Here is a 25,836-nt window from a genome sequence, read left to right as displayed (position 1 = left end):
TTATTTTGAATATATTTTGCTTAAACTTTGTATTAAGTGCAAATATTTCCTTCCCTAAACCTTTAGAAGCATAAGTAAAAATGTTAAAAGGATATTTCCATATGGGTGGAAAAAACACCTAGATTAATATAGTATAGTAAATTGATTGACTGAAGTAATATAAAATTCATGGGACAAATGGATAATTCATTTTATTTAACAACTATATTCTATAATGAATCTGGCTTGCAGGGCTCTAAAGTCAGTGGCTTAAGTCCACAGATCCACATCAGTTTCTGCAAATTTAACATACCTTTCCTCTTATTTCTATATAAGTTCACATTCAAAATACAAAGGATAGAAATATTCTTGCTGTTCTCTCTCCCATTCTCTGAACAAGTGGATTTAACTCAAGGATATATATATATATTTTATCCCCTGAAGATCATTTTGTACAATCTTCATCTCCAAATTTCATACATTTCCTCTTTAAATGTTTCATGCAAAAACCCAAGAAGCAAAGCTAATTAAAATTCCATTGAAGCAATATTTTGATGTATATCTTCAAGAATTTTTTTAATAACTCTTCTAGTAACAAAGGTGATGCATTAAAACTTAATGTCTTTTAAGAACAGATTTTGTTAAGTGTCCCACCCAATAAATAAGAGTTCCAAATCTTTGTACCTTTCTTTCCAGATAGTATATTATCTCTGTAATCTATCGTTTTCTCTTCTATCAGAAGTTATAACCTGGAGATGAAAAAATAAAAAAAAATAAAATAAACTTCGTTTTTACATCACACTAACTAAAGTTGAATTACATATTTGTAAATTTTGAGATACTGTTTGAGTAAATACATGTTGCAACACTTTTGTATTGTTATCCATCAAGATGATTGGGCAACTATGGGAATTAGATGTAGGTACTAATTGTAGAGTCAATTCTCTAAAGGCAAGAGCTCCAGTCTCAAAAGAAGAAAATATAGCACTTAGCAAATGCAAATGAATTTCAGAGCTGATGCAATTAGTCGTGTGGTGCTTTAATCAAAGTGGTTTCAGTTTGTTAGGTTATTTTAAGCTAGATTAAATCATTTTAATTAGTTGTGTACATTGTCTCTCTCAGCAATTTCAGCTTATTCCAAGAGAATAGAAAGTACAATTCTTATTCTGCCCCTCATTCTGTGTGAGTCTAGATAAATTATCATTATTTTTAAAATTATTGGTGTTTTTTTGTTTGTTCGTTTTTTTTGAGGAACCCCAGACCTCTTATGTGAGAAGTCAGTGCTTAACCACTGAGCCACATTGGCTCCCCTGAGTTGGGTTTTTTTTTTCATTTCTTTATGTGTTTGTTTTTTTGTTTTTAGGAGGCCCTGGGGATCAAACTTGGGACCTCCCATTTGGGAAGCAAGCACTCAACTGCTTCAGCCACATCTGTTCACCTGTCTAGGTAAATCTAACTACCAATCTAAGTTTCTCCTTGAGTAAATAAATGAGAAAACAAAACTACCTATTATCCTTTGCCCTAATGATCAAGAAGTACTATACTCTGAGTAAACAAGAAAATAGATAAATAAACATAAATTATTTTTTGAAATTATTTTAAACTTTTGTTTGTTTGCAATTAATACTTGTGCTTCTGGTGGTTGTTATACTGAGGATGAACCTACAGTTTTTCTTTAACCAATCCTTGAGCGAAACAAGGTGAAATAAACCACATTAGGAATTTTATGCAAGGCTTTTCTATTTTCGTAGAGAACTCACAATGCATCACATAGTATTTCAACTTTTTCCATTTAAATTCTCATCTAATCCTTTACACTAGTTTTGAGGTTGTAATTATTTTTTTCTTCTTTTTGCATTTAAGACTATCAAAGCTGAATGGTGTTAAATGATTTTCCACTGAGAATTGGAAGAATTCTTAGCAATTCATAGAACTGCTAAGAATTGGAAGAATCAACATGAACACAAACTTTAAAGAATTTATACTTAGCTCCCTACTAATACCTGCCCAATTCTTTTTTTTTTTTTAACTTTTTATTTTGGAATAATTTTAAAATTACAGAAAGGTTGCAAAGACATTACAAAGAATTCCCAGTTACTCTCCATTCTGTTTCTCATAATTTTGGCAATGTTACATTACCATTCTACACTTGTTAAAACTAAGGAAAATAATATTCTTCGCAAAGTATTAACTATAGACTTTATTCAAATTTTACACTAACATCCTTTTTTCCTTTCTAGGATCCAATACAGGAACTCACATTGCATATAACATTTAAAAAACAAAACAAAACAAAAAAAACATTAATGCCTTTACATTTCATTTGAGTATAGCTTTGATCAAATCACATAGGTTTTTAAACGTAGTGATCACATTTCAATATTTTTTCTACATATCCTGAAAATTTGGTTTTTAATTGTTTAAGTGTTTTAATCTTTTAAATTTTTAATTAGAGGAGTTGTAGGTTTATAGAATAATCATGAACAATTTTAAAAAATAGCACACCTATATATCTTCCCCATTATTAATGCTTTGCATTAATTAGTATGGAATATTAGTTACAATTTATAAAAGAATATTATAATTGGGCCATTAACTGTAGTCCATAATTTACAACAGAGTGTATTTTTCCCCATATGACACCCTATTATCAACACCTTGCTTTGATATGGTATATTTGTTTTAATTTGTGACAGAACATTTAAATTATATTATTTATTATAGTTCACCATTTGCAGTTGGAGTTCACTGTGCTGTACAGTCCTGTTCTAATATTTTTTATTCTAGTAACATACATGTGACCTAAAATTTCCTCATTTAACAACCATATTCTTATAAAAAATTTAGTGCTCATGGCTGTACTTGCAATGTTGTTCTATCACCACCACCATCTATTTCCAAAATTTTATAACCAACCTAAATAGAAATTATATACAAATTAAATATTGACTGCCCATTCCCTACTTCCAGCCCAGCCCCAGTTACTCTATATTCTAGACTCAAACTCTATGAGTTTGCTGATTCTAATTGTTTCATATCAGTGAGACCATACAATATTTGTCCTTTTGTGTCTGGCTAATTTCACTCAACATAATGTTTTCAAGGTTCATCCATGTTGTCATATGAACCAGAGCTTCATTCTTTTTTAATGCTAAATAATATTCCCTTGCATTTATACCACATTTGGTTTATCCATTCATCGGTTGACGGACACTTGGGTTGCTTCCCTCTTTTGGCAATTGTGAATCATTCCACTATGAACATTGATGTACAAAAATGTATTCTATTCCCTGTTTCCAAATATTTTGTGTATATACTTAGTAGAGGTATCACCAAGTCATGTGGTAAATCCATATTTATCTTTTTGAGAAATTGCTAAACTGTCTTTCATAGTCACTGTACTATTTTACATTTCCACCAGCAATAAATGAGTGTTCCTATTCCTCCTCATCCCCTACAACAATTTATTTATGTGATTTTAATAGTAGCCATTCTAGAGGGTGTGAAACAGTATCTCATTGTTGTTTTTATTTGCATTTCCCTAATAGCTAATGATTTTGAGCATCTATTCATGTACTTTTTAGTCATTTATATATATATTCTTTGGAGAAGTCTATTCGAGTATTTTGCCCTTTTGTAAATTGGGTTGTTTGTCTTTTTATTGTTGAGTTGTATGATTTCTTTATGTATTCTATTTATTAAAACCTTATTCAGGATGTGGTGTCTAAATATTTTCTCCCATTGAGTAGGCTGTCTTTTTACTTGAGTGACAAAGTCCTTTGATGCACAATATATTTTTTTTAATTTGATGAAGTCTTATTTAATTTTTCTTCCGTTGGCTGTATTTTGGGTATAAAGTCTAAGAGACTATTTCCTAACTCAAGATCCTGAAGATGCTTCCCTACATTTTCTTATAGCAGTTTTACAGACCTGGTGGTTCTTATATTTAGGTCCTTGATTCATTTTGAGTTAATTTTTGTATATGGTGTGAGAGGGATCATCCTTCATTTCTTTGCATATGGATATCCAGTTTTCCCAGCACCATTTGTTGAAGAAACTATTCTATTCCAATTGATTGGACTTGGCAGCCTTGTCAAAAATCAATTGACCATATATGTGAGTGTCTATTTCTGAACAATAGTAACTGGTATTGCATTGGGCAGAGTTGACATCGCAACAGTATTTAGTCTTCCAATTCACAAACATGAATGACTTTTCTTATATTTAGATTTTCTATTTCTTTTAACAAAATTTGGTAGTTTTCCATGTATAAGTCTTTTATATCCTCAGTTAAATTTACTCCTAGATATTTAATTCTTTCCATTGCTATTTTAAATTTATTTTTTTTCTTGGTTGCTCATTACTCATGTCTAGAAAATACTACTGAATTTTGCATATTGATCTTGTACTCCACCACTTTCCAGACTCCATTTATGAGATTTAATAGCTTTGTTGTAGAATTTTGAGGACTTCCTATATATATAGGATCATGCCATCTGCATATAATAAATGTTTTATTTCTTCCTTTCCAATTTAGAGGTATTTTATTTATTTTTCTTGCCTAACTGCTCAGGCTAGAACTTCCAGAAGAATTTTGAATAATGTGTTAACAGTTGGCATCCTCGTGTTGCTCAAATTCTTAGAAGGAAAGCTTTTAGGTTTTTCACCATTAAGTATGTCTTCTGTGCGCTTTTCATATACGCATTTTATCATGTTAAGAAGTGTCCTTCTATTCCTATTTTTCTAAGTGTTTTCTTCAAGAAGCGATGCTGGATTTTGTCAAATGCATTTTCTGAGTCAATTGATATGATGTTTCACCCTTTATTTTGTTAATATAGTATCTTAACGTTAATTGATTTTCTTATGTTGGACTAACCTTGCATACTTGGGATAAAACCCACTTGATAATGGTGTATAATTACTTTAATGTGCTGTTGGATTTCATTTGAAGGGTATTTGTTGAGGATTTTTACTTATATTCATTAGAGAAATTGGTCTGTAATTTTCTTTTATTGTGGTATCTTTAACTGGCTTTGGTATTAGGGTGATGTTGGTTTCATAGAATGAGTTAGGTAGTGTTCCCTCCTGTTAAATATTTGGAAGAGTTTGAACAGGAATAAAATAAATTCTTGGAATGTTTGGTAAAATTTAGCTGTAAAGCCATTTGGTCCTGGGCTTTTATTTGTTAGCAGGTTTTTAATGACTGATTCAATGTCTTTACTTGTAAATTGTTTATAGAGATTTTCTCTTTCTTCTAGAATCTGTGTAGGTAGTTCATGAATTTCTAGCAATTTGTACATTTCATGTAGATTGTCTAATTTATTGGCATACAATTATTCATAGTATCTGCTTATGATCTCATTTTTTTATAGTTTCCAATTTTTCAAATATATTTTTAATTTATTTTTAAAAGATACATAGATCACACAAAATGTTACTTTAAAAAACATAGAAGGTCCCGTATGCTGTGGGGTCAGTAACAGTACACCCCTCTCACTTAACGATTTTATTTCTTTTCAGTCTTTTTTCTTTGTCATACTGAGTAAAGTTTGTAAATTTTATTGATCCTTCATAGAAACAAATTTTGGTTTTGTTAATGCTCTCTACTATGTTTTCAATTTTGTTTTTTAATTCTCTATTTCATTTATTTATTCCCTATTTATTTTTGTTTTTTTTTGTTATTTCTTTCCTTATGCTTGTTTTGGGTTTAGTTTGCTGTTCTTTTTCTAGATGCTCCAGATATGCAGTAAAGTCTTTGATTTTAGCTTTCTTTTTTTTTTCATGTAAGCATTGAGATTTTAAATTTCACTCTCAGCACTGCCTTTACTGTATCCCCATATTTTGATATGTTGTATTCTCATTTTCCTCTATCTCAAGGTATTTATTTATTTATTTATTAAAAAGATTTATTTTTTAATTTATTTCTCTCCCCTTCCCCCCACCCCGGTTGTCTGTTCTCTGTCTATTTGCTGCATCTTTGTCTGCTACTGTTGTTGTCAGTGGCACGGGAATCTCTGTTTCTTTTTGTTGCGTCATCTTGCTGTGTCAGCTCTCCGTGTGTGTGGTGCCATTCCTGTGCAGGCTGCACTTCCTTTCGGTGCTGGGGGGCTCTCCTTACGGGGTGCACTCCTTGCGCGTGGGGCTCCCCTATGTGGGGAACACCCCTGCGTGGCACAGCACTCCTTGTGCATGTCAGCACTGCACATGGGCCAGCTGCACTCGGGTCAAGGAGGCCCAGGGCTTGAACTGCGGACCTCCCATGTGGTAGACAGAAGCCCTAACCACTGGGCCAAGTCTGCCACCTCAAGGTATTTATTGATTTCCCTTTTATTTTTTCCTTTGGTATCCTGATTGCTTAATAATGTATTTTCTGCCCCTTTTCCATTATCTTTTCCTTCTGAAACACCAATATTATGAATGCTTGTGCATTTTACATTGTCATTCAATTCCCTTAGACTCAGTTCCATTTTTCATATTTTCTTCTGTTTCTGTTCTGTCTATTCAAAATCACTATTTCTGTCTTCAAGCAATTCAAATCAGCTAATATGTGCCTCTAATGCATTTTTAATCTCATGCATCATCTCTTTCATTCCCTTAAGGTCTGTTACTTTTCTTTGCAGACTTTCAAAGTGTTCTCTCTGCTCACCCATTGCCTTCCTAATATCATTTATTTCTTTAGTGATATTTTCTTTAAATTCTTTGAAGTGATTCAGGAGAGTTGTAAGATTATAACTGATTAATTCTATTAAATCCTCTATCTCTTCAGGATATTTGGTTTGTTCTTTTGCTTGGGCCATCTCTTTTTATTTCCTAATATGGCTTGTAAGTTTTTCCTGATGTCTAGGCATCTGAATATGTTGGTGAATTTACTCTGATGGCTAATTACTCTCACTTACTTATTGTTTTTTTTTTTCCACAGCTCTTCATTGATATTTCATTCAACTTATTTCAGTCATTAATACAGTGTGAACAGTTTTTATCCATTCAATTTCCTGACCAGCCAATGGATGGCAATAGTCTGCACACCATTCCACAGAAGCATTTTAGTCCCTGCTTTCCTGTGCTCCTGTGTTACATCTCTCCACATTCAAAGTGGGCTCTATTGGGTAAATTCACTGAAGACAAGCATCTTGACTTCCTCTTCCTTTTCCCTTGAAACAGCTGAGAGGGAGGAAGATGTCTGTTCCCCTCTTAGTCTGCTGCAGTGAGCCATGTGTTTTGTCCCAGCTTCATATCTTGGAGGTGAGGGAGGGGATCCTTTCCCGGCTGCCATGGGGGCTTGGTAACTCATGATTGTCATTTTCGTTTCTTCATCTCTCTGTCCCTCACCCTTCTGGGAGTTGTGTAACACTTTTTGTGGTTTGCTGACCCTCAAAGCAGGTCCCCCAGACAGTTTGTGACTTTTTCTCTACTGATTTTGTGAAAGTATTCAACTCTGCTTATTAGTTCATCATTATCTTCCCTCCAATTCATTCCTTTTTAGAACACTAGTAAGTTTATTTTAGTCCATAGTTCATTTCCCAATCCTGAGCAATCTGGGTTGATGATGCCCACTCCACCATTAATTGAGGAGGGCTTCAATCTCATATATCTAATGGATGGGCCTTCTTGCTTGCAGTTGTAAGCACTCTCAGTTCCTTAGTATGTGGTGTTTCCTTCATCTCTTCCCTGTTCATAGTCTGAGGTGAGTCCATTGACCGAGAGAATAGGTGTTTCAACTCTGTTGAGATTCAGGGCTCAGTTGGCACATGGACAGCCAAAAGATTTAAGTCTCTTGATTATACATCTACCAATTCTAGTACTAATTATAGGTTCAAATAGAAGAACAGAAGAGTCATGCATAGGGAAACTACTGCCGAGTTTAACTCCGTCACACTGGGGAACATAAATATCACATTAGGGCTCTAAGGTTGGGGGGGGGAGGCAGTGAGTGTATATACTGAGTTTGGATTAGAGTCCATATATGAGCAACTAGGAGACTTTCAGGAGGTAACTCTTAGGCAACATATATTACTAAGCTAAATTTCAATTTTATAAGAATAAGTACAGGCATTATTATCAAGGGCCTGGTGTTTTAACCTGTCCTCTTTGACTAGGCACTGCGTATATACTCTAAAGATTCTTGCCACTGGATTAGAGAATGTAGCAAGATTCCTCAGGATGGGAAATTAATTTTTGTTATTGTATATTGTGTGAGTTTCCAGCCACAGAGATAACAAAATGTTATACATTTTAACCAAATGTGTAATGGCCTGTATTCATCAGTGAAAAAATCATGCAGAATAGTTACCACAGCTGCAAACCTTCTGTAATCCAAAAACCTCTCCATAAACAAAGCCATAAAGTAAACGCATAAATATAATTTAAATTTTTTAAATAATAAAAAATAACAAAAATACAAAAATATACTTATTTTTGTATTTCTTTCATCACTATAAGATGTTATCTTTTATGTACAGTGAGAATTTCTTCTGCATATACTTCTGTTATCTTCTATGTACACTGAAATTTTCTTCTGCATGTTCTACAATTTCTTCTTATTTTTTTCACTTAAAAAAAAAAGTTTTAGGTTACAGAAAGTCACATAGAAAATATAGGAGATTCCCATACACTACACCACATTCTCCACTAAGAATAACATAACACATGAGTATGTTTCATTTGCTGCAATTGATGAACAAATATTGCAGCATTGCTACCAACCCTGGTCAACAGATTAGACTTTGGTTTAAACATTGCACTGTACACTTCTTTATGTTTCGATAAAGTGAACAATGTATTCTGTATAAATGAACAATGCTCTTGACTAATGTTCACTTTAATATATATTTGATTTTTTGTCTTGTAGCATATTGAATATCTAGTCATTTCTATTTAGATTATATTTTCATTGATTTTCCTTGTGGTTATGATGGGGTTAAAATTTTACCTCATAAGTATATAACAATCATATTTGATTTGATTCCAAAGTAACTTTGATATCATGCACCTATACTTTTCCTTTACTGCTTTTTCCCACTACATTTTTTGTTCTTGTTATCACTTATGTCTTTGTGCTTTTTATGTCCAAGATGAAACTTTATCATTACTTTTTATGCATTTGCGTTTCCACATAAGTGGGAACTAGGAAGTAGAGTTATAAATCAAACAACACACCATAATAACAAAGGTGATTATAATTAAATAGTTACCTTTACCTTAGTTCTTTAGTGTTATGCCACATTGAACCACTTCCTGATGCTCTTTCTTTCTTAGGAACTCCCTTTAGCGTTGCTCATCAAACATGTCTAGTGTTGATGACCTCTTAGCTTTTGTTTATCTGAGAATGTTTTCATTTCTCCTTCATTTTTTAAAGAAATTCTTCTGATTATAAAATTCTTGGCTGGCAGTTGTTTTATTTCAGTGTGTGAAGTATTTCTAACCCACTCAATCTCATTGGTTCTCCCTTTCACTTCGTCTTTCAGCTTTCAGAACTTCCCCCTTCTTTGTCCTCTTTAATAGTGTGAAAAATGTGTGATGGGTTATACTTTTCTTCATGTTTATCCTATTTGGGGTTCTCTGAGTTTCATGGATATCTATGTATTTTGTTAATTTGGGGAAATTCTATCAAAATATCATTATACTAGTAAAAGGGCAGACATATAGACCATTGGGATTGAATTGGGGGTTCAGGAATAAACCTTCATTTCTATGGGCAATTGGTGATTTTTGACAGTGTTCAACATGTACTCAAAGGTGAAAGAATACTTGCTTCATCATTGGGTGTTGGGAAAGCTGGATACCTTCCTCTAACCCACTGAATTATTTCATTCTGTCAAAAACCATATAATTTATGTAAATATTATAATCAGTGGCATTTGGTATAATCATTGAGTTGTGCATTCACTATGTCAATAAATATTAGGGCACTTTCATTACTAAAAAAGGAAAAGAACTCACCCAAAACACACTATCGTATCCATGTTAGTGTTATTATTCATAAATCCTATAATGTGATTTCACCTTTTCTACTCATTTCCAAACTTTTTTTAACCAATTCTGCTCAGATTAAACTTCTGTTTTTCAATCTCTAACCACATTCTACTGTATGGTGATTTATGTTCTAGCTATTAACTCCATGAGTTTGCACATTCATCTAGTTCATAATATTGAAAATGTACAATATTTGTACTTTTGTTAGTGGCTTGCATCATTCAACATAATGTCCACCAGGTTAATTCCATAGTCAAATGTTTCACAATTTCATTTCTTCTTAGAGCGGAATAATATTCCATCTTTTGTGTATTCCATAGTTTGCTTATCCATTCATCCCTTGATGGATACTTGAATTGTTTCCATCTTTTAAAAATTATGAATGATGTCACTATGAACATCATTGTGCAGATGTCTGTTTCTGGCATTACTCTCAGTTCTTCTAGGTATATAACTAGTAGCAATATTGCTGGGACACATGGTAGATCTACATCTAACATCTTTAGGAAGTCTGCCAAACAGACTTCTACAGTGGCTGCACCATTCCACATTCCCACCAGCAGTGAATTAGCATTCCAAATTCTGATTTCTCCACATAATTTCTAACACTTGTAGTTTGGGTTTGTTAATAGTGGTCATTCTGTTATGTGTGAAATGATATTGCATTGTAGCTTTGGTTTGCATTTCCTTAATAGGTAGTGATGATGAACATTTTTCATGTTTTTTCACCATTTATATTTCTTAGAAAAATTTCTATTCAGGTCCTTTGCCCATTTTTTCCATAATTACATTCACATTTATTTCAGTCCTGTAGCATGCACTGAGTATAATATGCTTGAAGAACACCAGTTTTAACTTTACTGAGCAAATAATTTGTCCTTTTTCATTATCTCCTTTGGAAGTTTCAACTTCATTTAGAAGAACCATTCCCATGGTGGCAGCAGCATTCAGTAGGAGAATAATATTTGACTCTGCCATGCATTGAGCCTGGCTCTTCCCATGAATTTAGCTCACTTGTCCATTGTGAGAGTTCTTATGTGCAAACAGAGTCCCATATATGTGATTCCACATCTGGCCAGAAGTGAGAGCAAAGATGATGCACAGAGACCCCGGGACCCAACCAGTCTTGTTATAGATAAACTCTCAGTTCTTCTTAAAAAAAGGAAACTACCAAGTGACACCAACAGGGCCAAAGCATGGTGCCAGAGAAATTGAGTGGTCTGAAGACTGGAATATGAGCATCTGTTCTGTCAGCAATACACTTTGCTATTTGTATAGCTGAAAATTTGTTTCTTTGAAGGGTGAATGTATCAGCTCTCTCTGGTCTGCCTTTTCGAGGAAAATGCATGAATGTCGGAACAGAGTTCATGGTAAGCTGTTGAAAAACATCTGTCCCCTCATCATAGTCCACCAGACTGAAGAAGCGTTTGTTACAAAAACAAACAAACAAACAAAAAAAACAACCCCAGATGAATAGAACCAAGAGTTAGCCAGTGTTTGAATATACTTCATTAGCTTGCCTGAACACAGATCACTCACTGAGACTGAAGTGCAGTGGGCATAACAATCTTAGAATAGTTTTGAGTTGGCGCCTTTATAAATTTTCAGAATTTGTCACTATTCATTTGGAAGACTGAGCTCATGAAACTGTATTCCATCAGCTGTTCTACTTTTTCAGCTAAAAGATTATCCCTTTTCTTCTATCTTCCTGTAAGCTGGATGCACAGGAGCAGCAGCAGAAGAGGAAGCAAAAGTTCCCAGTGGGCAGGTGCGACTACTTCCACGTTATCTGCCTAAGGTATAAAGGAGCACTCCTGGCCCCTATAACAGCAGGGTAGTGTCTCTTCCACTCCCAGTAACCTGGCTCCCTAACTCTTCCCAGAACCCCATAGTCTTTGGTCTAGCCACTGGGAGCCCCTTGTTTGGGCTATCAGGAGGATGGCAGTAGCATAGCAAGAGACTCATGCAGTGACCAAGGAACAGGAAGAGGAGACAGAGCATCTGGCTCACCGGGAGAGGGAACCTGAGATGCATTTTGCCCATTTTTTAGTCAGGTCTTTTGTCTTTTTATTGTTCAGTTGTAGGATCTCTTTAAATATCATGGATATTAGACCCTTGTCAGGTGTGCACACTGTCAAATGACAGAAAAGCCAAGGACGAAGTGAGTCTGAGAGCACCACAGGTTTTGAGGAGAAAATACCAGCTTTCTGATGCCTAAACTTTTTTCTTCTGCCAGCCATAACCCTATGAACCACTAAATTTCTGTTGATTTTAGCCAAACCAATTCAGAGTATTTGCTTTAGAAGCCATGAACCTAAGAAAAACTCCTAGGGAGAAACAAAGGGAAGACTCTGTAGGATCTTGTGTTAGGCAATACATTTATACCAAAAACCAGGAAGAAAAGAAACAAATAGATAAACAGAGATTCATAAATATTAAAATATTTGTGCCTCAAATTATTTTATCATGAAAGCAAAAAAATAAAAAACTACAAAATATTAGAAAATAGTGGGAAATTATCAGATATAAGTTCATTATCCAGATTATATAAGGCAATCCAAAAACTTGATAACCAAAAGACCACAACCCAATAAAAAATAGGCAAAACTTTAATAGAATTTTCTTTAAAGAAAATAGATAAATGGTCAGTAAGCATATGAAAATTGTGCAATATCAATGTCTTTAAGAATATGAAAATCAAAAGTACAATAAGATACTATTTCACACCCAGAAGTATGTCTCCTATGTAAAACAAGAATAACAATCTTTGTAGATGATGTGGAGAATAAGAACACTTGTTCATTGTTGATGGGAAGGACAAATGATGCTAATGCAGCTAGTGTGGAAAACAGTTTGAAGCTTTTCAGAAGGTTTAGTATTAAATGACATTGCAATCTCAGTTTTAGGTATATATCCTAATGAATTGAAAACAGGGACTTGAGCACATTTGCACACCAGTGTTTGTAGCAGCACTATGCACAATTGCTAAAAGATGTCTGTAATCAGATTAGTGTATAAGCAAAAAGTGGTATATACATAAAACAACCATAACAAGTAATTAAGACATGTTATACAATGGCCATTATTAAAAACAAATGGAAAACTACAAGATCTGGAGAAGATGTGGAGAAAGGAACACTCCTTCATTGTTGGCTGGAGTGTAAAATGGTGCATCTTTTGCGGACAACAGTTTCAGTGTTCCTTAGGAAGCTAAATATAAAACTGCCCTATGATCCAGTAATTCCACTACTAGAAATATATTCAGAAGAACTGAAATCAAGGATATAAAGAGCTATTTGCACAACGATGTTCATAGACACATTATTCACAATTGGTAAAAGATGGAAATAACCTAGGTGCTCGTTAATGGATGAATGAATGAAAAATTTTGGTATAATTCTACTTATGATAGCAAATTCATAGAGTCAGAAACAAGGTACCAGGGCCAGGGCATGGGGTAGGGAATGGGGAGTTAATGCTTTGTCATGCAGAATTCTCTTTAAGATGATGAAGATTTATTATAATGGATAGTGGTGAGGTTAGTGCAACAAGGTGACTATTAACACCTATGAATTTTATATTTGCATGTGGTTAAAATACCAAGTTTACATTGTATATGTTACAGATTAAAAATAAAAAAAAAATGCAACTGTACAACATCACAGTGTGCCATACAGTAATCTATGGATGACAGTTAATTAACAGTTTATTTATAATAATATTGTTACAAAAAATTGTAACAAAAACATCAAGTGACACAAAGTGTTAACAATAGAGATAATTGTATTTGTGAGGGGATGTAAGGAATCTCTGTATTCCTGCATGATTTTTCTATAAACTACTACTTTCTTAGTTAAAAGAATCTACCATTATACCTCTCATATAAAATGTAAGAAATTTCACATATTTCCCATTCTTTTCACTCTTAGTTTTGTACATTCAATTTTTCCTTTGATATCTTTTTCTTTCGAATGGAGAACTTCCGTTAGCTTTCCTTAAACCAAAAAATTTTTGGCATCTAATGTTCTAAACTCTCCTTTATCTTATAAGTATCCATATCACATGTTTCACAAATATTTTCACTAGATACAGAATTATTTTTTTTACCTTCCCACATTTTGCACAATGATTTTTCTTGTAGTGTTATTGTTACTTTGGGGAAGTCAGTCATAAATGATATGATCCCCATTCCCCCACACCCTCAAAAGTTCTCCCTTCAATCCCCATCTAGCCAAGTTATGCATTGTATCCCCACCATTGTGCTTTTGAAGTATTTCTTATGTATTTCTTTTACTGTAGCTTGATTATGTGTGCTTCTGTATAGGTGTGTTTTGGGGGTGGGTGTTGTTGCATATAAGCTTTATCTTGTTTGGATATTAAATATGTAAATTGATGTTTTTCTCACAATTTTATAAAATTTAATTCCTTTTTTTCATGTTCTTTAATCTGCTCTCTGCTTTTTTATGTAGACAGTTTTGCAGTTGTTTTTGTTGTTTGTCCCTTAACTCCTTAGTAGGAAAATCATTTATTGATCTGGTTTAATATATATTGTTGTACTGTTGATTTTTTTGGCAAATTTGTCATTATTATATATTTTCCTTTTTTTCTAGAATGTCTCTTATTCATATCTATTTTAGTCTAACATTTTTCTGCTGTGATTTGTCATACATTTCCTCCTCCTAACATGTTTTTCTTAAGTTATTAAGCATATGTTCAAAACTGTTTCAAATTCCTTGACTGCTAATCCAGACTTCTGTTTCATCTTGAAATCTGTTTTCTATTAATTTCTTTTCTTTGATTTAGCTCACATTTTGTTGTGCTGATTTATTTATTTTTATAATATATGGCAGTTTGTGAATAACATATTGTTGGGAGCCTGGATTGTGTTGTCTTTTGATATGGGGTATTGAGTTTTTTTCTGGCTGGCAATAAATTACTGGTAATGGAATTTGAATGTTCTTTGCGGTTTTTTGTTTTGTTTTGTTTTGTTTTCTTATCTTAAGTTTTGCCTGAGTTAATCAAAGATCTTCATCATACTGCCTGGGCCATTGATTCAACTTCTTCTACCATGCCATGAATTATATTAAGAATGTATTGGTCTCAGTTCTCTAAGAGTCTTTCTTGGACTTTTGATTCTCCATCTGTACATATACAGCCTAGTCTTCAGCTGAGGCCAGGTAGAGACCTAGTACTGCTATTTGGGCATTTTCTTTTCATACCTATTTTCTCTTTTCCAACTCCTTTAATGGTGAAATCTCCACTATAAAAGAAACAGCCTAGTCAGTTATGCTAGACCTTTATGATATGCTTGTAGTCCATAACTACTAAATCAGTATCAGTACGGATAGGCAGGTTAAATATGAATTCCTTCTCATATATTTCCATTATCTCAAGTTATGTCTGTTTCCAATGCCTGTAAATACTCATCATCTGCATTTTGTTCAGGTTTACAGTTATTTATGATAGCAGGGGAATTCTTGTACCCTCTACATTGCCATGGCAGAAACCAAAATCTAACCAAAGATTTTCAATCTCTTCTGATTTAAATGAAAATATGACTTAAAACAATATCTCATTATATTTCCTCTGTATTTGTATTATTCTTGCTCTATTTCTGGTTTATTAAACAATTGCTCTTTAATTTTCTTTCCCTTTTGATAATTGTTATTCAATTTTATTTGTTTTTTTATTCATTGTGGTTCTGGTTTTATCCTTTTTCCCACTAAGTTTAAATTCATTGGTTTTATTGTAACACCTAGAGATAACAGATTACTTTTTTTTTTTAACTGTCTACTATTTCAGGAATTTAATATTTCCATTATTCATCTGATGGCTACTCTATCTTACTGCAGTGCTATGCAATATTCATATTGATATTAATTATAAAAACATTATAGAGTTAAATATTTTAATTACTATTTAACCAAGAACAACAATGCCACATTTTCCATTTTATTTATTTTGATCTTTTGAATTGATAAATCATGCAGTTTTTATATTATTGAATATTATTTCAAAAATTTATTGTCAGATAATATAGTTCATGTAATTTAAACTTTGAAAATTTAAAGAAATTTATGTATTAATTATAATACATTTTTATAAATGACTCATAGATGCTCTGAAAGAAAGTGGCAAATGTTCTGCAAATTTGGAATGACTGAATATATTATTCATATTAATGCACTTATAGGAATGTTTTACAGCAAGAATAGTTAAATATTATATGTGTTTTGTTCATTATGCTGTTTCATTTAATTCATTTATTCAATAAAAATTTATTGAATATTTTCAATTTACATGATAATATGTACACAATATAACAATAAAATATATTTGTCACTTTGGATCTCATATTCAACTGGGACATAAAGAAAAATACACAGAAGTAAGTGATATGCCATGTTAGAATGTGAAAAGTAATATTCAAAATAAAACTGAAATGAATCTAGTTAGTGAGAGATGTTGGGGCAAGGGGCACGACAAAGCAAATAGATGTAGTGTGTTCAGTACAGACCTCAATATAAAGTTGGCCTTGATCAAAGACTAGAATGGGGAATGGTTAGTCATACATTTTTATGAAATGAAAGTTTTCCATAAAAGGTAACACCAGTGCAAAGAGTCTGTGCACCTAGTGGGCCATGCAGTTTGAAGACCTTGGAGGAGGCCCAACTAACAAGACTGACATTCAATTACTAGGAGCTGGGGGCAGTAATCATCCAAGGACTACTACGGAGAAAAAACTATGTGGAGGGAGTCCATGAAGAAGGTAGGGCTTAAAAAAATAATAGAAAATTCAAAGAAAATGTCACATCAGAGCAACTTAATGGCAAATAACTAATAAGCTTCAAACTGGAACTATGATTAGAACACTTGGCCAATCCTATGACATATGGATTTCCACTCTGAGTTTCATTATTTATCAGCGACAAACTGCATTCACATAATCATTTTATTTTATCATGTAGTTTGATGCTCCAGAAACATTTACTTGTGTGCGATAGAAAAAAAAAAAAAATCATTTCATTTCTCTTCTGTCCCAGCAGGGAATTTGTTTTCTTCTTGGACATCCCTGTGCACCTCAAGAAGAATTTGATAAACTTGTAGAAGAATTCAAAAGTATAATTTTTTAGCATACTTTAATTGTGTGAACAAGTGAACAATGCATTTCCCAGGTTAAAGGAAAGGTTTATCATCACTCCCACAATATTTTAGAAATTGTAGGCCTGTATCTCAAACTAGATTATATATTTAAATGTTTAAATTAAAGATCAGTGTTCCTTTTAGAATTGTATTAAAATATAAACCTCTTCCCTTCCAGGGAATGTAGAAGTCAAAATAGGAAGTGTTCTCAACATATATATTCCAATAGAGGTGAAATGATTAATATGCTTGTTTTTCTTGCTTGAAGATAATACTTAGATTAGGGATTGTAGAAATAAAGGACTATATTTTAAAAATAGATAAACTTTTAAAAGGAGAGATTATTACCTTACCACTCTCCATTGTGTATATGCCCACTGGAGATTTTTTTTCCTGATAGATGAATATAAATGTAATTTAAACTTATTTTAATAGTTAGCTAATTTATCTAAAGTTCACTTTAGTTTTTGTTTGTTTAATTTAAATGGTCTATTTAAATTTTGGTGGCTTTAAAATAATTTATATATGTGAGGATATTGTTTTGCATTGTTGCTGATGTATAGAATTATAGAATTTTTACATGCCACCATAGGATTGGAATATGCTGGATCAGAAATAGTTTGGAGTGTGGTGTCTGCGACATCATGACTTGAATCCTGGTCCTCCAAATTATCAATGGGCTTTGGTCAAATTAATGTCAAAGTGTTTCAGTTTTCTTAGGTGGAAAACTGTAGTAAATTTTATGTAGGTTGCATGAGATGATGTACCAAATACCCAAACTCCTAGTAACCAGTTAATAATATGTGGTAGCTTCTCTCATAAATTTCCTTCTTCACAACCTCAGTGTTTGTATAACTGTTTCCATGGACATCTACTACTTTGTTTTCTCAGTTAATAAGTTGAGGAAATGTTTTTATTTGAGTCTTCCAAATTGATCACGTGGTTTTGCTTTCTTAAACTGAGGATCTATATATTTTTCTTTTTAGCCTCTATTTCTTTTTTTTAACATCTGTGACTTTTTAAAAAAAAATTTATTTCTATTTCTTTTTAAAATGAAATCAGCTATACATAGATGCAAAAATTTTAATAATAATTAAATACTAGTTAACAGAAATACCAGTTTGAGGAGCAGATTGGATATATAAGCAAAACCTGATATATTTTGTCAATCATTTTTCCAAATGTTTATAAAGATATAGAGAATTTCATTACTGAAACCTGTTTACTATAAGATATACCTTCATTTGTAAAACACCATCTTGATCTACAAATAAGGTTTAAGACACTAAGAGATGTGAGAATACTGTATTGTCAACAATGTCAAGACTATTAAGCAAAATATAAGATATTTTGCTGAAATGTTGAAAAACAGAATGTGGTGATAAAGATGCATTTTTTTTTCTGTAATAGCACAGAATATTTTGAATCATTGGGTTTAATCTCAATAGAATCATGTTTTAGTATCATATAACAAAAATATCAGAACCATAAAGAGAAAATATTTAGATTCTCATTTGGAGCTCATTCATTACTCAAAGCATTGATGAAAGAAAAAAGATTGTATAATTCTATTTTATAATAAATTAATTGGAATTTATATTTCAATAGTAAACATCATTCATATATAAATAAAAATTTAATATAATAAAACTATTTAAATGGATCTCATATATAAGCACTTTGCAATAACACCACATTCATGAAGTTTGAATTTGAACTTTGTCAGTCATAGGTATTTGGTCTGGAAGGATGAAATTACTTTTCCAACTCCACTGTCAATTGAAGCTAAACTGAGATTTAATAGAGCATTTTGGAAACTCATAATTTTCCACAATTGATTTGTCTCAGACATTGCAATGATGTATAAAACTATTATGTTGCTAAAATTTCTGTGATTTGCTAGTCAAGTTCAATTATGTGGTGAGTTCCTTTAGTAGACTATGTATTGATAATATTCTTTAAAATTTGCTTGCATATTTCTATTTCCTCTCACTGTGCTTCTTGATAGCCTCCTAGTTCCAGTTTTGTCCTTGATTTCTTCAGGAAATATTTCTGAAAATATTCCATACATTCTTGTAAAAGCTGAGCCAGGTGGATGGATAAAGAGACAGTAAGCTAAAGAGAGGGAGAGAGAGAAAGAAAGAAAAGGAGATAGAGAAAGACAGAGAGAATGATAGAAGATGGGAAAAGAGGGGAAGAGAGAAAGTGAATAAAGAAATTTTTGGAAGAGAAATACATTAATATGTATTAAAGCATATTTATATTGCTATTATCCTCATAGCTATTTACACTAAAATAGAAATAATAAACTTTGGGTGTGTTTTTGGAGACATGGGAAAATTCTATGAATTTACTCAGAAACTAAAATTTGACTGACTCATGCATTTTTACTACAGTATTCTGAAATGGTTAAAAGAGTTTTTGGCTATAAACCCACAATTATGAAACTATGCATACTATGTGTAACAGTTTGATATTGTTTATGAATTCCAAAAATCGTTGTTGGATTATATTTGTAAACAGGACTGTTTGCATATTAGATTATGTTGGATTCAGAGGTTACATATTTACTTGATTAAATGACTAAGGCTTTGAATAGACATCATTAAGACAGAGAAATTGTACCACAGAGAAGATAGTTTTGAGTTTTGATCTAGAGCCCTGGAAGAAAGCTCACAGGAGAAGAACACAGAGGAGTAGAGACAGCATGGCAGACATGGCAGAGGGCCAGGAACAAAAGATGAGCTGTTCACCTGATACTCTATAGCTGAAGTTGTGGAGAGAAACAAGCTTGAGCCCGGAGAGAATGGAGCCCCAGGGGAGAGAGACAATGTCTAGAGAGCCTGATGTTCTACAGCTGATGTTGGAAGAAGCTGGGAAACGGAGCCCTATGAGGATGAGGAAGAGGAAGGCCATCTTGTTCCAACACGTGTGACAACAGACCTTGATGAGGGGAGCAACTTATGCTTTATGGTCTGATAACTGTAAGCTTCTACCCCAAATAAATAACCTTTATGAAACCTATCAATTTCTAGTATTTTGCATCAGCACCCCTTTGGCTGACTAATATACTATGTACTGAAAAATCTTCCACTAACCTTAGCAGGAGCCTTTCTGAGACAATAAGCCATGTGTCTTTCTTCTCATTCCACTGATTTTAAACTGTTTCACTCATTCACTTCATGGTATGTGAAAAGCTCAATATGCCAAAACTTTAGCCATATTTTATGGCATGGAGAGAAATCATTGTAGGCCACTAAATGCAACACAATCTAATGAAGGACAAATGCTACACTCTTTAAACCCAAGAAAATACAGCTGCCAATTAATTAAGTTGAGTCAAATATTTTGGTCTATTACTTGCTGAAGGAAAAACAAAGGTTACAATGATGAAATTCCTGTGTGTTTTTTTCCCATGTACTATTCTCTATGTACAATCCACTGAATGAGAAACAATTTGATCGGATATGGAAAAATAGCAGAAATTTTTAAAAAAACTAGCTGTGGCAAAATTTTATCAGAAACAGCTTTTATAAACTATTTATTGGTGATTATTAGTTGATAACCAATTTGTAGCTATTTTCTAGATTGCATAAAGAAATATAAAATATTAATACAATGGCCATGGTTTCTCCTTAACAGAAATGTCTTAAAAATACCCAAATAGACATTACAGGGATGATGAGCATATGAATAGAGAAATATGTTATATTGTCATAAAGTTGACATTTGAACTTTAATAACAGTATAACAAGATGCAAATACCAAAAATGGGAAAATTGTTATTTGTTTCAAAAAAAAGGAAACTAGAAAACAGTTATTGTACTATAATTGATGGAACACAAGATGTTCTATCTGCTGCCCTTTCCTCACTGCTCCTGAAAGACTACTGGGATGGATTTATTGCCAAGAAAGAGCCCAAAATGTCTGGTGTGAAAAGAAAGCCCTGTGAGACAAGTTGAAATATAGATCTCACCCATCCCATCTTTAGGTATTCTGGAAACAAGTTAAATAATTTTCACATTGTCTATCATTTTAATTTAGTAAAATCTTGTGATAGGAAATAACCTACATAAATTGGCAGTTTGTTGGAAGTTATTTTCCATGATACATTTTGCCAAAAAGTGTATGAAATAATCTCTTCCTTTATTTGATAAAGAAAAGTACATCCAGTTGTGTCCAAACTCTTTGTTTTTGCTTACCTTATGACTTCCTAAGAAACAAACAGGAGGGCGTAATAGGATGGGCACTCTTTTCTTGGTATATTGTGTTCAGGATGATCATTATAAGTTGAATTGTTAGGGTTGCCATCAGATTTGGAGCCGTATAGTATTGAATCAAAAAATGTGATTGAATGCACAGTGTTAATACTGAGGGGCTTCATAGATAATACTGAGCTGAAAGTCTCCATGTTTTTTTTCTATTTCTGGCATCCTATCTTTTTACTCTGATAGGAAATTTGGAACTGGATATATTGGCCATTAGGGAGTCCCAGATTCACAACCCCATATATTGTTTCTTCTGTGTGCTCTCATTGTTGGATGCCTGCTCTTCAGTTGTCATGCCAAAATGTTAGTCAATTTCCTCTCAGTGATTAAAGCCATTTCATTTCTTGGGTGTGTAAAAGAAATACTTCTTTTTGATACTTAAGGATACAGAATATATGCAGTAATCTAAAACACACTTCTCTGTTTAGGTAACAAGTCACCAGAGTCTATTTGTGACTTATCATTGCTTTGTATGTTGGTACGATTTTGCATGATACATTATAACAAGGGTTAAGTATTAACAAATAATTATTACCATTAAATCATTATATAGATATCTTCATAGTATAAAAAAGCAATAGATTAATACCTGAAATTACTAAACCTAGATAGATCCCCACCTCCATTTATGTTTACTCTAGCCTGAACCTCACCCTTGTGTATACTTATTATTGGGATGATGACCACTCCACCCGCCTCTGATTAATATCCATGAAGCACCTTGTATCTGACCATTGTCCTGCATACCCCTATCCAAAATCTTTGTGACTGACTCTGGTTTACTACCCCACCCCTGTTCAGTCCCTTAATGTTTATTAATGACAGAATCTGTGTTCCGCTTTAGCCCAATTATTCATTGGTACCCAAATATTTTAAAATGTTAGATATTCACATGAACAACTTATAGCTGACCTTCGTTTTTAGTATCCCCCTGTCCAGGATACTTTCATTTCTGATAATGGTTGTAACTTTTTAACTCACCCCCTAGGTCTGTACTCACCCCCATCCTTTTTAGCACCATAATGTTTATTAAAGAGAGAACCTGTGCAAGTTCCATCCCAATCACTTGTTAGCATTCTGATGTTATAAAGTACTAATCCCCAGGGTCTTCGGAATAGGCATTAAAGGCACATTGGGAGAAAAGAACCCACTTTTCCTCAGTATCACATAGAGGAAAATAAAGCATATTTTAAGTATTTAATACAATAATTAACAGTGATGAATTGGTGAAAAATTGTTAAACATTTCAATCATAAAACAGTGGTTGAAGATTAATTATTCAAAAATCATTTTGAAAAAAATAACTAAATATAATTCTACAAAGAAAAGCTTAATGTAAGTTAGAAGAATACAAATGACTTGAAAGCAGAACATATATCAAATAACCATTGCAAACATTTAAATAAAAATAAAACACTTGAAAAATGAAGAAAATATTCTTTCTTAAATATACCTTTAATAGAAGACAAAATTAAATGCAATTATAGATTATACAGAGGCATTTGTAATAGAAATTTTATCAAAATATCTGACTGATGTTTATGGAATGGCATAAAATTTGGATTCATTATCCATTCTTAGATTTATAAATTTTTTATTAAAATTATTATTTTAAATAAGCAAAAAATTTAGCTAAAAATTTATTTTTAAACACTGTTGTAAACATAGATACCAGGAGGAAGGAAATATTTTTTTAATCATACTGAAATTAAACAAAGAAATACTAATTACTGAAGCTGTTGACACATCATAGAATCGTAGTGTTGTCAGATGATTAGAAGGTTAACATAAAAAAGATATTACTGCATGTAGATATTTTAAAGCATGTGTCTACCAAACTTCAGTTCTTAAAACATTGCAAGATGAGAGTCTATTTCACTTATGTAAAAAGAAAACATTCATCTCTCAAATTGAAAATACAAAGGATATACAAAATATTTTAGGGATGAATGGAAACCAAAACCTACAAAAGAGAAATAGAAAATGACAATAACTTCTGTAAAATTGTGTTTAATACAATATATATACATAATTTATTTATGGGAGTGAAAGGTAACTGAGGAAATAGTATATGGGGGTATGAAGCTGGAGATTCACATGAATTATCAGCATCATCTCTGTATTCCCCAACTGGGTAATCATGCATATCAGGAAAAATAGCATAAATAGAACCCGCTGAATCTCTTCATAGTCTGTCAATCCTCTAAGAAGGAAGTGAGGCACATCTGTGTTATTCCCACTTCCCATAGCAGCATTCAACTTTTGTAAACTGTTGAGAAATCAAAGGTGTTACTCGACATGAATGTTAAATGGCATTTTTGTTAAATGGCATAAAATATTAGTTTTGTGATTCTACAAATTCATAAAAAAGTAGTTTGGAAAATATCACTGAAAAAAAAACTTTGACTACCAAATAAATATTAGGTACAAATCATCATTTGGGAATTATATATAAGAACTATATATTGCATAATAAAATGAACTTGACACTATTTTACATACCTTTCTTTATTAACACATTTATCCACAGGAGATTATTATATTAGAGGTATGTTTATTTTACATGTTTATAAATGAGTAAAAGGGGCACAGAAACTTAACTGACTTACTCAGAGTCAAAACATTAACTGCTCATCCTGTTATTCTGCTGTGATAGGTTGAGTCCAGTGATCATGCTCATAACAATATAGTCCTACATTAAAAAAAAATTTCAGGAAAACTGAACAAATATGTTACTTATGTAATGAGAAATAGTAGGGAGTTTTAATCCGTGATTTACTGTCTATTTATCCCAGTGTTATCTAACAAAAAAATCCCGATCAGAAATTGAAATCTTAGACCACTTTAATTAGGACATATTAAGATTAAAGACAACACATTGTTATTAATTTTTAGAAGACAGGGATTTTGGTAATTATTATTTAAAATAATATTTTGGAGAGGATGTAACTCAGTGTATAAGTGCCTTTTTCCCATGTGGGAGGTCCCAGGTTGATCCCTGGTCCCTCCTAAAAATATATATATAATAACGGTAATTATAATAATAGTAATAGTAATAACATTTGTACTATAATTGTATTTTCATTATAAAAAATTTCTTGATGACTCTGTGTAGCAGTTTGATGTGTTTATGAATTCCAAAGGTAGATATTGGATTATGTTTATAATCTGTAATCTGTAATCTGGGCTGTACCTAGGCATGATTATGTTATGATTAGGGCTTTGATTGGGCCATGTCATTAGGGCTTTCAGTCCCAACCCACCAAGGGGAAGGAGCTCACAAATGAAAGACATGGCAAAGGACAGAGTTGAGGGTTTTTAATGTTGGAGTTTTGATGTTGGAGTTTGATGTTGAAGCCTTAAATTAGAACCCCAGAAAGTAAGCTCATGAGGAAAAAGAAGCAAGCCCTAGGAAAAGAGGAATCCTGAGACTGGGAAGAAGCAAGCCCTGGGAAGAGAGGAAACTTGAACTGAGAGAGAAGACTGAGGAAGGGAGGAACTCAGGAATCCTGAACCCTCACAGATGTTCACAGCCATCTTGCTCCAACACGTGAAAATAAACTTTGGTGAGAGAAGTAACTTGTGCTTTATGGCCTGGTATGTGTAAGCTCCTACCCCAAATAAATAGCATTTATAAAAAACAATCAATTTCTGGATTTTGCATCAGCACCCCTTTGGCTGACTAATACACTCTGGTTCAATGACTTCTCTACATTTCTACAATCCAGGCCTTATTTGGTGAGACCTAAGGACGTATCTTTCTTCCTCTCTCTCTCCCCCCAAATATACACAGACATGTACATACACACACATATCTACACGTTCTTCTAAAAATGTCCTCATTTTTAAGGATAAACTACAGCACAGTACTTTTGAGAACAGTATTTTTTCTAACACCATTATCTGTCTAGAAACTGGTCAATGTCTATTTTTTCTCACAAGTAAAATACAGAAACCTTTTAAGGAGCCTGAACTTTCTATAATATATTTCTTTCATTTGAAAAGTTTATGTTTATATTTAATGCATGAATTTTTGTTTTGTATTGATATAAATTAAAAAAATATTTGGAAAATTATGTATTAAGAGTTATCCCCACATAAGTAGATAAAATCTCTAATGCCCCTTCCTAGAAGTAGCTGAGCTGTCTCTTCATTACTCTTCCTTCAATAGCTCGTTAGCATCTTTTATTTAACACATTTATGAGAACATCTCAGTTCCAATTACAGGAATAAGACAACATCTTATTGTAAAATTAGACTAGATGCAATCAAAGGACATTCTGTGGCTCAGTAATTCAGTCTCTGACTGAAGGCTAGATGGCCTTTACGGTCAGGAGAAAAGGGAATCATAGAAACCCTGAATTTAGGAGACTCCATGTCAAATTCTAACACTTGAGATGTGATTGATTAACCACTGAAACTGGGATAGCAGAGATAAGACTGACGTGCCTGGGGAAAATTAAAATTAAGGGGT

At 32.8% G+C, this 25,836-nt stretch overlaps 1 pseudogene; it reads right to left on the bottom strand.

Annotated features, from left to right (window-relative positions):
• Positions 1-10,704: 10,704 nt before the first annotated feature.
• LOC101423365 (dolichyl-diphosphooligosaccharide--protein glycosyltransferase subunit TUSC3 pseudogene) lies at positions 10,705-11,716 on the bottom strand (annotated as a pseudogene).
• Between the last annotated feature and the right edge of the window lie 14,120 nt (positions 11,717-25,836).

Source organism: Dasypus novemcinctus, chromosome 10, assembly GCF_030445035.2.
Source record: "Dasypus novemcinctus isolate mDasNov1 chromosome 10, mDasNov1.1.hap2, whole genome shotgun sequence".
NCBI classification, from domain to species: domain Eukaryota; kingdom Metazoa; phylum Chordata; class Mammalia; order Cingulata; family Dasypodidae; genus Dasypus; species Dasypus novemcinctus.
This window is presented reverse-complemented; position numbering and strand designations above follow the sequence as displayed.